At 35.8% G+C, this 13,267-nt stretch overlaps 2 pseudogenes; both read right to left on the bottom strand.

Annotated features, from left to right (window-relative positions):
• Window positions 1-6,029: 6,029 nt before the first annotated feature.
• LOC120127005 lies at window positions 6,030-8,768 on the bottom strand (annotated as a pseudogene).
• An 888-nt stretch (window positions 8,769-9,656) lies between these two features.
• LOC120128139 lies at window positions 9,657-13,024 on the bottom strand (annotated as a pseudogene).
• Between the last annotated feature and the right edge of the window lie 243 nt (window positions 13,025-13,267).

The following is a 13,267-nucleotide window of genomic DNA, read 5'->3' as shown; positions in this document are numbered from 1 at the left end:
GTTTCTTCCAAAACCTTTATTATGGTCCCTAAGAAGAAAAATATTGTGAAAGCAACTGACCGCACCCACTCCGTAGTTGACATCATCGTCTGTGCCGCAAGAAACTACACTAAGTGAAGATGTTACGTGATTTATGGAAGAGGTTCAGTGATGACGATACACAGAGTTTTCAATTTGTAATTTCTGTCTAGAGCAAGGTTTTGATTTTTCCAAAGAGAAAGACCCACAAGAATTCGACTATGTTGCCAGTATGATTGCCAAGAGGAAATGGGAAAATTTATGTTCCCATCCTGAAGAAGTGAACCAACATATGGTGTAAGAGTTATACAACAATCTCATTGATCAAAAGAAACCTAAGCAGAGTAGGTTGCACAACAACTATTGTACCTGAATGATGATAAAGGCAGTAAAGATGTTGCATGAGATTTGGATGTCCCCTACATCATCAGCAAAGTCATTGAATGTTGATAACAAAGGGCATATATCGATACTATAGCTTAAGTATCAAAACTTCTGGTCTATGGTATTGATACTTTATTGAGTACCGATATTGAATTTAGCTTCAATGTTTTAAAAATACCTAAGTATCAGTACCACTATTGGGGAGCATCGATACTCTTCCCTTGGTATCGATACTCCCAAGAGTACCGATACCAAAAATGGCTACTGGAATATGTTAAATGAATTTGACACCGATACCGCCTTGTGAGTATCGATACCCATTGTATGATATCGATACCCATTGTATGAGTATCGATACTTCTAGCCAAAACACCTTTTTTTAGCCTCTAAAGAACAATATCGGTACTGTTATTTTAGTACTGATACTTGCGCCTAGAAATACTCTATCTTGGGCATGAAACTACCTCCCCAACACTTCTATAAGTTCAACTGAGGTACCCAAACATTATTAAAGTGTTATGTTTGATTATAAGGGTCATAATAGGCCCATTAACATGCTGATAAACACAAAACACTAAAATCTACCTTGAAGATGCTTCAAGAATCATGCAAGCTAAAAAAATCACCTAGTGATCTACATTGCGGTATAATTGAGTTAGAAGTGAGTTACCTTGAGTCCTAAGCTGTTGGGAGATCTTTCAACTCAACCAAGGGTGAGCTTTTCCTTTCCCTTGCACTTGGAGCTTTCTCCAACTTCTCTCACTAGACAATAATTAATAAAAAGTGTTACTAACGTTTTGGAGAGTTTAGAAAAGAGTTTAAAATGCTTCTTGAGGCTTGAATCTCTAAAAAACGAATTGGTTTTACCTAGGTTTCTAAAATCCCTACTGAACCTATATTTTGGATGCTATGGTGAAATGAGGAGATTGAGAGCTTAAATGATAGCTTGGAAGGAGGAAATTAAGATTTTTACCTTAAAATTTCCCTGTTGTACCTAGAAATCCACAAAGTTATTACCTTTATAACTTAGGCTTGAGGAAGAAGATGAAGAGAAATGATGAAGCTTTTGGGAGAGAGAAATGAAAAAGGATGGGGAAAAAGAGATGGTTCAGGTATGATATCATCAAATTTTAATGGAAATCAGCCTTTCAAACTAAAGAGGGTATAATTTCTCTTTTGGTTCTTCTAACTTTGATCATAACATAAAATACCCTTTTTATCATCCAAATGGGCCCAAATCAAGCCTAAAAATAAGCTTTATTTGCCAAGCTTCCTTACAAGGATAACGAATTGATTCTAAGGTTCACTCGGGTTAACCCAAAACTACTAACCCATAATTCGGGGTGTTACATAAGGAACCATGAAACGAATAATAATTTTTTAGTTGAGTGAAATTAACCTCTAAACTATAAATTTTGATTTTTCCTGTTAAGAGTTTTATTACCGTAAATATTTGGGTGAAAAATGATGAAAATACCCTTAAGGTTTTAAAAGGACACTAATTGCCTCTCATAGCGAAATTAACCTAAGAATTAACATTTGGTCCAATAGTACTATCGATTTACTTATTAATTCCTCATCTGTTTGGAAAATATCTTACAATCAATTTCTAACCTCTAAAAAGGCATATGATCTAAATTTCTATTTTTTGAGCAACACCTTAAGATTATTTTTACTGAAAGTACTCTTTATGATTGAATTTATTAAATTGACCGAAATAACCTCTTGACTTAGATTAAGTGAATGCCTTTGGATAAGTTTTGAAAATGCCAATAAAGCTTAAAACATTATAATGACCATAAAGATTATGAAGTACAACTTGAGTATGTGGTCTTTCTAATACTCTTACACTATAAGAATAAGGATAGATAACATACGAATACAATTTGCATCTCCTTGGGATTCATTAAGGAAGATTTGTGAAGATGAATTATTCAACTTCATAATGCAGTCGATAATTAGGAATCAACATCCGCGAAGTATTCTTGTTAGAATTCTTGGTAAGTGCCATAGTGATGGGATCTATTTAGTTCAATTAGACTTGAGAACCAAATAAATCGTTAGGAAACTTCAAATACTATAAATCACCGTTGATCCTTATTAAGTCTCTTGACCTAGATTTCTTCAAAATTCAAAGTGACTAAAACACCATGCTAGCCTAAATATGGAATCTGGAATAACTATGGGTTACATCTCTTAAGTACCCTTATTATATATCTGAATCCTAAATGGTCCTAATGTATCATATTTCAAATTTCTAATTTGATCTATTAGTTATTGACCCCTTTTTAATATGGACCTCAGTTATATAAACAGTTCAAAATTTATCTGATGTCATGCCTCCCATTCTCTTATAATTATCAAGTACTTCCGAGAAATAAATTGGTCCTTCTAATGTGTTCCATGCACTTTGATTATTTTCTTTGATTTAAAATCGAGATTGTTTTCTTTGATATAAAATATATGTGGATTATGATTTTCTGATATTACTGTTTTACTGTTCTAGGTTGGTTACTGTTGGAGGAAGTGTCTTAGGCTCAGTCTATGACTTGTAAGATCTTACCCCAGACTTCTCTGCTTTGTGCATAGGATAAGTCCTTAATGCAAGCTCCTCTTCTTTGTGCACAAGGTAAGCCCTTACTACATGCTCCTCTGCTTTGAGTACATGTGGGTGTATGGTTCAGGGGACCCTACACATTTTGGTGTTCGGATGTAAGAAAGTTAGATGAGTTTTAAACTAAAATTTACTGTCTCTTTAAAAAGTTTGTTTTATTGAAATGAATTATTTCAATATGGAATTATATGTATATTTTTCTTCGTACCGATGGAGCACACTAAACTTTTTAATTAAATAGTTGAAATCTATCTATGTCTGACTCTTTTGATCTTTGCACTCCTCGACCGTTACTCTTAATAAATAAAATTCCAACTCTTCTCTAGAGCCTGTAGATACTGACATCACTAAAGAATTTTCATGTATTACTATTTATTTGCTTCACCTTTAGCGTTATTTGGTAGTTTTACCTAATTGGGTTTTTTAGAGATCACTCTATTACTTACCATTTCAGGTCAAAAGATTTGATTATGTGCTTTTATCGTCAGTAGTTTTGGGAGTTCCACCGGTGTTGCTTACAGAGCGCGGTACATGAGTAATGAGGGGCATGTAGGTCATGGTTTGTTTTTATACTAGAGTTTGAAACTGATTTTTATATTGTGTACCATGGAATTTTGTTTTAAATGTCTAAATGTGTATTTATATTATGTTGAAATTATTTTATGATTTTAAAGTTTTATTGGTTAAGGTTTTGTTTTTACTGGATTTTCAGAACATGTCATTCTAGTAACTCTAATGTAATACATCGGATCGGATTGGATCGAGTTATCCGTATATGTCTGAGGATTTTACAAGAAGTCTATATTTTGGATCGAGTTTAGTTGACTGAAAATCTGACCCGACCCGACTCATACTCAACCTAACTAAATGTCACTATATAATGTATAAAACCCTATTTAATTTCGTCATAAAAAAGAATATTCAGTTCGGATAGAATGATAGTAGTCATATTTTACCTATTATAAAAATCATTCAACACACCAGTTTAACAATGACATCAATTAATTTATTATTTTCTAATAAATATAAATAATTAATTATCTCCGAATCCTGACTCATAACATTCAAAACATAATGTAAAATTGTGAAAAGTCTCTCCAATGATAATGAATTAAACCACTACTTTGTATCGGGTAAAATTTTGTATTTTCAGCCAAAAGCTAACTCTTTTTAACTGATATTATGACACGAAATAAATATGTCCACTTCCATTTTTAGGGCAATAAAGTGGATGTTAAGCAGCTCAAGGGGAATCATTTTTATCTTTGACTTCTATATATCAGTATTTTGAAAATCGGACCGGACCGGCCGATTCAACCGGGAACCGCTGTCTGGTCAGGTACATTCTACAGCGGTTATACCACTACTAGTGAACCAGAAGGAACCGTTGAATCGGTTGTGAACCGTTCGAGCCGGACCTGAGCGTGAACCGGTTGAAAACCGGTTCTGTTTTTTTTTCTAAAAAAAAATTAAATCAAACGACGTCGTTTGTTAAACGAGCCGAGTTGAACTCGAGTATTGCTGAGCTCGACTCGAACTCGAAAACTTTAAAAGTAAGCTCAACTCGACTCAAAAATTCATGAGCTAAAAATTATTAAGTGCAACTTGAACTCGAAATATAATATTGAAACTTGAACTCAACAAAAATAGAAGCTCGATTGAAGCTTGAAATTCAAGCTCGATTGAAGCGAAAGAATAGTTCGCTTTGTGCTCACCAAAATGCTTAATGATTTTAAATGCTAAATTACCTCTATTATTTATAGAAGTCAGTTGGGATGCTCTTCTATGTTTCTTAGCCACGTGAGATTGTTTTGTTTTCATATTTTTACTCTTTAGACTTTTGTGATGCTCTTCTATGTTTCTTAGCCATGTGGGATTTTTTTTAAAAAAATATTAAACCAAACGACATCGTTTGTTATGATTTTTTTAGCCTCAAATTTATTTTTTGATTATAATTAATATAATTATATTTATTATTTAATATGTTTTACATTAAATATTATATTGTAGTTGATTTGAATCATTTTGTTTCACTTGATTTTATAGTTTTTAACTTATATATGTTATAACTTGCTTTGAATATGACTTGAGATATAAAAAACTATTTTTTATTAAATGTTTTTTATATTTTTATTTAATTTTTAAATAATTAATTAATTATGATGTCGTCCGATTGAACTAGTAAACCGGTAGCACGACCGGTTCGCTGACCGGTCCGATTCTGAAAATCATGCTATAAATGAATATGACTTCCTTTAAATAGTAGGCATTATAGCAAATGTTTTCATAAGTTGTGGATTGATTATTGGTTAATATTTTTCACACCAATTTCATTTTTATAATGCAAAAGTAACATGCAGGCGGAAAACGTTTATATGACGATGGCTTTTTCATAAGCTTTCCATGAGCTCCTGCAAACGTTTATAAGATGATGGTCTGTTATAATTCATAAGCTTTCCATGATATCCTGCAAACGTTTATATGATGATGGCCGGGTTTGATATTTATCGGATCGGATCAAATTATTATCTCTCGTGAACATTTTATTATAGTCATTTTGTGTGTATCCATCTATTTGAAGTCATTTTGTATGTATTTCCTCTTTCTTTTTGTAGAATTTGAGTATTTATTTCTATCATCTTATGAACTGATTTCTTTGACTAAAGAAAAGCTTTCCATGGGTAAAAAATGGCTTTACAGATGTTTTGTTGAAAAAATGGAAGAAAGCAAGAATCTTGGAACATGCCTAGGTAATTAATTACACTAAATGTAAAACATGTCATATGATTAAAAATGGTGGATCCTACTTCAGGTTACTGATGATGACCTAATTCTTGCAGCATGTGAATTTATAATTTAGGTACGGAATCTTTGAAAATGTTAAAATAACAAACCTTGAAGTTCATGATTTAGGAATTCATAAAATATCAGAAATTCTGCTACTGAATTACAACAAGAATTCATAATCGTACATTCAGCTTATTCAGCAATGGCAGATAGCTATTTACCTACCTTGAGGTTGAAGACGATGATGCATCCTTTAACTGGCATTACCAGGGTCCAATTCAGTAATAGATACTTCATTGATGGACAATGGAATTGATGGAGTGGTAGATTCAAGCCCTTTGTATGGCATCCTCCCATCTGTTCTACTGTGAAGCACGAATGCCGGTTCTTTAGGCATTGGTAGTGTGACAGAGTAACTGTTAAGCATGAGAACGACGGTTGCCATCGTCGGCCTATCAGCCGGGTCTTCTTGAACACACAATAGCCCGAGTTGAATACATCTAATGACTTCATTTCTCGAGTAATTGTCCCTAAGAACAGGTTTAACAATTCCAGGGGATTCTCATCCTTCCATAGCTTCCAAGCCTGCATTGGTTCACCAAAGGTTCAATGAGCTATTAATACTCACACAAGGCCAAAACACTTATTAATAACTCACGTAGCTAATGAGGTCCTCAGCACCATCTGTTTGATAGAAATTACTGTTCCTTTGGCCACTTATGATTTCAAAAACTAAAACACCAAAGCTATATGCATCCAATTTCACTGAGAATTGTCCGTGCATCGCATATTCTGGTGACATGTACCCGCTGTCCAACCAGTAACATATATCAGTGTAATGACTAATGAAGGTGTTGGTCCATTCAACGATTAGTGCGCAATGCAACAACTTACAAGGTTCCAACAACTCTTCTGGTGGTCCCTCGAGTTTGATCGACTTAGAAAATCCTCGCCATGCCGAAATCCGATATCTTGTGGCTCATGTCTCCATCTAACAAAATATTGCTGGCCTTGAGATCACGGTGGATGATTCGCAGCTGAGAATCCACATGCAGATAAAGCATACCACGAGCAATCCCTCCTATTATCTTGTACCGTCTTGAGCAGTCCAGTTGGCCTTGTTTTGCAGGATCTAGAACGAAAACAAGCATTTGTGTTTACAAAAGCAATCTCTAAAATCAATTCAAATGATCAGGTTTTGGCAAAGCATGTGAGAAAATACCGAAAACAAAATAGTCCAGGCTCTTGTTGGGCGCATATTCGTAGATTAGTATCTTTTCTTCTCTGTCCAAGCAAAAGCCCATTAGTCTCACTAGATTTCTATGTTGAAGCTTGGCTACCAACACGACCTCGTTTTTAAATTCCTCTGCACCTTGGCCTGAACCTCTTGATAACCTCTTGACAGCTATTTCTTGTATGTTAGGAACGACACCCAGAGCATATACAAACCACTCTCCAATCATTAAATGCAGTTTGCTCCAATTTTTTCTATTATAATGACTCGTATTGATCCACTAATTCTAATGAGATATTATAAAAGCCCGTTTATGAATGATCTTTTCAATTAAATTTACTCCATTTCAACATCAAAAGAAACAATATATTAATTATTATATAGATTAACGTAGTTCAGATATTTTGATATATTATAATGACTGTTAACTTTTTATGATAAAGACAGGTTGGGTCAAATTTGACATTGAGATTGATTGGGTTAAATTTTTTATTTGGATCAGAATTGAAAGCAACTATACCTTGTAAACATCACCAAAACCACCTTCGCCTAGCTTGTTAGAGTTTGAAAAATAATCTGTTGCGGTTTCAATAGTGGTAAAATCATACTGCAATGCCTCTACAGTGGTTATATCATACCCTGCTGCATAACCGAGTACCAAAGAGTGTCAATTCCTTTGTGAGAAGGCCGAAAAGATCAACACAAACTTAACCATGCCCTTTACCATTTTCTGCCTGGATAGCATCGTACTTCTTCTTTGCTCTCGTGTTTAACGTCCAACAGGCCAGGAAGAAAAGCAAAATGATGACAGCAATTGGATCAACAATGGCAACAATTATTGGCCATGATCTTCGGCCATTCCCGTTCCCTCCTGAAGCGCAAACTTATGAATTGAAAGTGAGGATATACTTGGAGCTGGAGGAGGTGCAACTCCTGTTTGATTATAGAAGAGGTAAATTTCATATCTAACATTGCAGCTAGGACTCAGCAGTCTTCCTCCTTGGCTTCCCCTTCTAAGATTTCATATTGCGAAGTGCAAACATCTATTGCAATCCGAGCTTGACAAATCCGGTGTACACTGGCCTAGGCTGTACAGTGTTTGAACACTCGATAAATTGGCCGGTGTTGCTCTAGCAGCTAATTTTTTAGCACTTGGTGGTGTGTTTGCGGCAAGGGTTGCTGTCTCACTCATCGTCGCTTGCACTTGCTGGTCGAAACGGTCTTGGTCAGTGATATTCTGAGTGTTACGCAAGACAACTGCAGGATTTTTGGCCTCGGCAGAAAAGAATATATGTCCGAGTACCGTATTAGGCACTCGTCGTACCAGGCCACCGCCATTATTTCCACGGGACAACGTCAGGAGATGTCGGTGGTTGCAAAGGTGACGCACGCTTGGCAGGCTTCGGCAGAGGAAAAGACCGTAGACCGTAGACCGTGTCACAGTTGCTGCCAGCAGTTGTGTTGTAGAAACCATCTCCACGGCTGCCGTTTGACGACAGTGCAGCCAATAAGCTATCGCGGTTAGCTCCGTAAGTGCTGTTTACGGGGAAAGTTGTTGTGTTGGACAAACGTGGTAGCTATAATTAGCCTGCTGAGCTTCAGTAGCAGGGCTAAGCAAAGCAAGGACTATTATTACAAACAGCAACAGGTTTATCAAGGCTCTGAGGATACGCATTTTCTTTTCACTTGCCAATAAAAAAAAGGTTTCTTTAAGCTTGGAATACCATAAACATGTGAGGACTGATTTATAATTCTGGATTCCGGTATGACATGGATGTTTTTAGTAAGGGATAAAGTTGCCATCATAGAAGGTTCTCTGATCCTTAGAAAAATTGATTATTGAATCGTTTGATTGGGACATATGTGAAAGATGAATAATTTTCAATGTGGCAGCTGACTACCTGATTACGTATGAGACTGGGAAAGCACTTCATTTCAATATGATCAAAACATATTTTAAGAGTATAGGTCATTATTTGTCTTTTTTTAATTAATTTAAGGTGTATATAAAATAATATTTATTCGATTTTTTAATTATTTAATAATAAATATTCATACAATTTTATAAATGTCTTATTTAAACTCAAAACATCAAAAAAAATAATAACATTTGTGTAACCACTAAAATTGTTTAATTCATCTATATCGTTTTGCTTTGTTTTCGTTTTCAATTGATCGACAGAGTTGATATAAAATGCCAACCAAGCTTGCTAGAAAAGGATGCGTGGGATTTAAGACATTTGAATAATGTGTCAGTTTTCATGGTAACCTTTTGACGCATAGCCAATCACTAAGGTGCCTTGATTTTGTGGGAGTCCGCATTCATGGACTTGGTCTAATCTCTAGTAACATACTACTCTTTATTATATAGATTTTTCCAATAAAACTTCAATGCTATGTTTTTAATTGTTTAGTGTAATCCTGAAATGTACATTATATAAATGTCAAAGATATTCTCTTATTTTGAGTTTGAAAATTTAATAAAACATATATATTTAAAAAAATCATGTGTATGTGACATATGTTAAAGATACGTAATTACCATGAACATCAATCAAATAAACGGTGATAACAATGCATGCATGCGACCAATACTAAAAAAATGTATTATAGAAACCATCACCAAATAGAACGTCTATAGGCTTTTGATTGGTTAAGACAATAGTGTAGTCTACGAGGCAAAAAGTTTGAGATTGCGACCTCATTAATGGAAAGCATTCCATCATTTGAACCGGATTCGGTTGGTTCTGCGACAACCCGTCTAACAAAAGATGCGGGTTCAGCTGGACGAGGAAGCATCATGTTATTGCTTTCTAACATGACAATTACAGACATGGTTGGTCTGTCTGCTGGGTCTGCTTGAACACACAATAACCCAATATGAATACATCTAAGCACCTAGGCAACCACCCACGACGGAACAAGGAGCTGATCTACTACTTTCATTCCCTCATCTTTACACCATAGTTTCTATGCCTACATTCGTGGCTTAAGATTATCAGTACGATTAGTATATTTGGACTAATATTTGTCACGAAAAGAAGGGATAAAACAACATACAAAAGTTGGTAGGTTTTCACTGCTGTCTGAAAAATGAAAACCATTGTTCTTTTTTCCACTTATTATCTCTAACAAAAGGACTCCGAAGCTGAAAGTATCAGATTTGATAGAACCGAGTCCTCCCACGGCGTATAAGGAACAATGAGAGATATTTAAACAAAACCAGATGATATCATAAACAGAGAAAATTTTGTCGACTTACTATGTTCCAACTACTCTCTTTGTATTTGCTTCATTTTTATCTTCACCGAAAATTCTTGCCATACCAGAATCCGAAAATTTCGGATTCATTTTTGTGATCTAGTAGAACATTACTGGCTTTGAGGTCTCTGTGTATGATTCTGAGACGAGAATCTTCATCTAAATACATGATACCTCGAGCAATTCCTTTTATAATGTTGAGCCGTTTTTGCCAATCTAGATGCTCGGCAAAGTTCGGATCTGATATAAAAGCAGAAAAGAAAGGCCAAATAAATGACTATATCTTCATTATTCTGTTTAGTTAAAGATTTAAGGATCAAACCGAATAGGAAGAGGCCGAGGCTTCTATTGGGCATGAATTCATATACAAGCAACTTTTTGTTTTTCTCTAAGCAACAATCTAAGAGCTTCACAAGATTTCTATGCTGTAATCTAGCTATTAACATGACTTCGTTCTTGAACTGATGTAAGGTACTCCTACTTTAATTGATTGTGGATATAGGAAGGAAACAAAACAACCTGCATAGTGAATGACTGAAACAAAATGATTTGGTAGTTGATGTAAAGGTGAATTGGAAGGCTATTTATGATAAGAGATTGGTAGCGGAAGTATGTTTAATATGGCTATGGTATGGCTTATGAAAGAAAGAATGGTTGGCGAGGATAGTATCTTAGAAAGACCAAGGAAGAACCAGTGCTACAATGAGCAAAGACCCAGCCTTACAAATCTCTCTAAGGAATGGTAGAAAAGGACTTGGACCCACTATCTATAAAGAGATAGAAACCACAAGTATCAATGGAATAGAAGTTGACACCACAAGTAAGAATTTACTTGATAAGTCGATAAAAGTCACAAGGACTTGAGAAAAGAGAATAATCTCACTTTGATTAATATGAAAGGTGTGTTTACAAATGAATATGACTAGCCTATTTATAGTTTTTGAAGAGACTTAGTCGAATGGGAACATAATGGTTCAGCTAGCCCTTGTATCTCTCTGAAAATACATAATTAACTGAATAATTAAATTGAAAGCATAGGTGTTGGTTCGGTTGACACGGGGAGTCCTATCCTTGGCCGAATAATGCTTGAACCCCTTCAAGTTGACGCCAAAGTGAATGGATAGGTGCCTTGGCCGAATGGTGAAGTCCCTTGGTGTTTGGCGCGCATAAGAGGGTCACATGCATGGCACATGGTTACTGGTCAAATGGACAGCACATGGGGAGTCCTAGGGATGCTTGTGGTGCTGACTTGTGCATAGGATGAAGGCTGGTCATGTGCATCTCCTTGGACGTGTGTGAGTTCTCCCTCAAGCTAGCATAGGCGTGCATGTAGCTAGCAAGCAAGTGGGCTGTTATGAGTTGTTGTTTCAGTCGAGTCCTCCTTGGTTCCTTAGCATCTCTTCTAGCTACACTCTGCTGGTCACTTGTTCAAGTTTATCAACTTAGCTTCAAATAGTCCACCTAGTTGAGTTTAGCTAGCCTTGAGCTCCTCCAGATGAGTTGAGCTTCCCATTGTGTTCCATGAGCGGCCATGAAGCTTGTGAGCTAATTGTGAGTTGCAAATGAATTCCAAATACTCCAACAAGCTGCCCCAATGTGTGCCTAGCTTCCATGTACCTATATGTGCAAAGAAAACAAGGTAAATCAAAGGAATTGAGCTGGAATGAACCAATTACCTTGCTGTCCTGCATGTGTATGATTAACATAGGTAAGATAATGTATAAGACTTAGGTGCTGAATTGAATGCAAATGAGCTAAGAAATGAATGATTAAGCATGTTGCCATTTCATAAATGAATTGAAACATTATTAATTGAATGCAAACTACTGTAACGTAATAATATGCTTGAAATAACATTGTGCATCAATTAACATAAAGATGTGGATATGCTAAATTACTTTACTCATTAGATCACATAACTAACAACCTTAGCACGATTTGCATGATTATTTCATATATGATCAAAATAATATAAAGAAAGTAAAGCATTGAGATGTTTAAGAATACTCCCTTTGCATATGGTGAGAATGTGCTTGCATCATGAACTCAACAAGCCCTTGACCTGAAGTTCTTGAAAGCCTTTTAAATGTAATTTCTTTACCATCTGCTAGTATGCACTGGAATAATTCATTCGTTTACGTGACATATTCGAAATATCGCCATAATTACCTCGTATACAGGACCGAATCCGCCCTCTCTTAGCCTGTTTTCATGAGAAAAGTGATTTGTTGCTGCATGTATAGTATCCAATTGAATAGAAGGAATCTCTTGAGAGTTCCCCACATTTTCTCCACTGAAAGTTTCCGTGGAGTGCTCATTGGGAATTCTTCCCTCTACCATGTCAAGTAATAGACCTCCTGGTTGTTTTCTATATGTTCTGTAATAAAATCAACATTTTATGACCATAAGAATGTATAAAAAACATTGCAAAGATCGCCAAAAAGATTAATCCATTGGATACCTTGATTGTTTCTCCTCCTCCAGATGAAGAAACCAGAGACAGAAACCACAGATACCCCAAAATAGCTGATGAGCTCGCAACAAGTATTGTGATCCTGTTTGAGTTGTTTCCTGTCTCTTGTTCTAATTAAATAAGGACAGAATCAATTATTCTCAACTCGGTTCATCGTAATGGCACTAATATTATAAAGGGAAAGAATCGAAATTTATCAATGATCAGTGAGGATAAACCTTGAGTTGGAGGAGGTGGAGTCGTAACCGCCGTTTGATCATAGAACCGGTGAACATCAAATCTGACGGTGCAGCTAGGCTTCAACACTCTTCCCCCTTGCTTTCCGATGCAACAAGCTGAAAGATTTGCCATTGCTCCTCGCAGACATGTACTGCAGTCCGCGGTTGGTAAGTCAGGTGTACACTGGACAAGGGTGTACACTGTTGTAGAGCTTGAAAATTGTGCTTCTTCGGTTGCAGTTTTCTCAGACCCCGATTGTGCGTTTACGGCTCTGGTT

Source organism: Hibiscus syriacus, unplaced genomic scaffold, assembly GCF_006381635.1.
Source record: "Hibiscus syriacus cultivar Baekdansim isolate YM2019G1 unplaced genomic scaffold, ASM638163v2 tig00001478_pilon, whole genome shotgun sequence".
In the NCBI taxonomy this organism is placed as follows: domain Eukaryota; kingdom Viridiplantae; phylum Streptophyta; class Magnoliopsida; order Malvales; family Malvaceae; genus Hibiscus; species Hibiscus syriacus.
The sequence above is the reverse complement of the archived record's forward strand: the minus strand, read 5'-3'. Positions and strand labels throughout refer to the sequence as shown.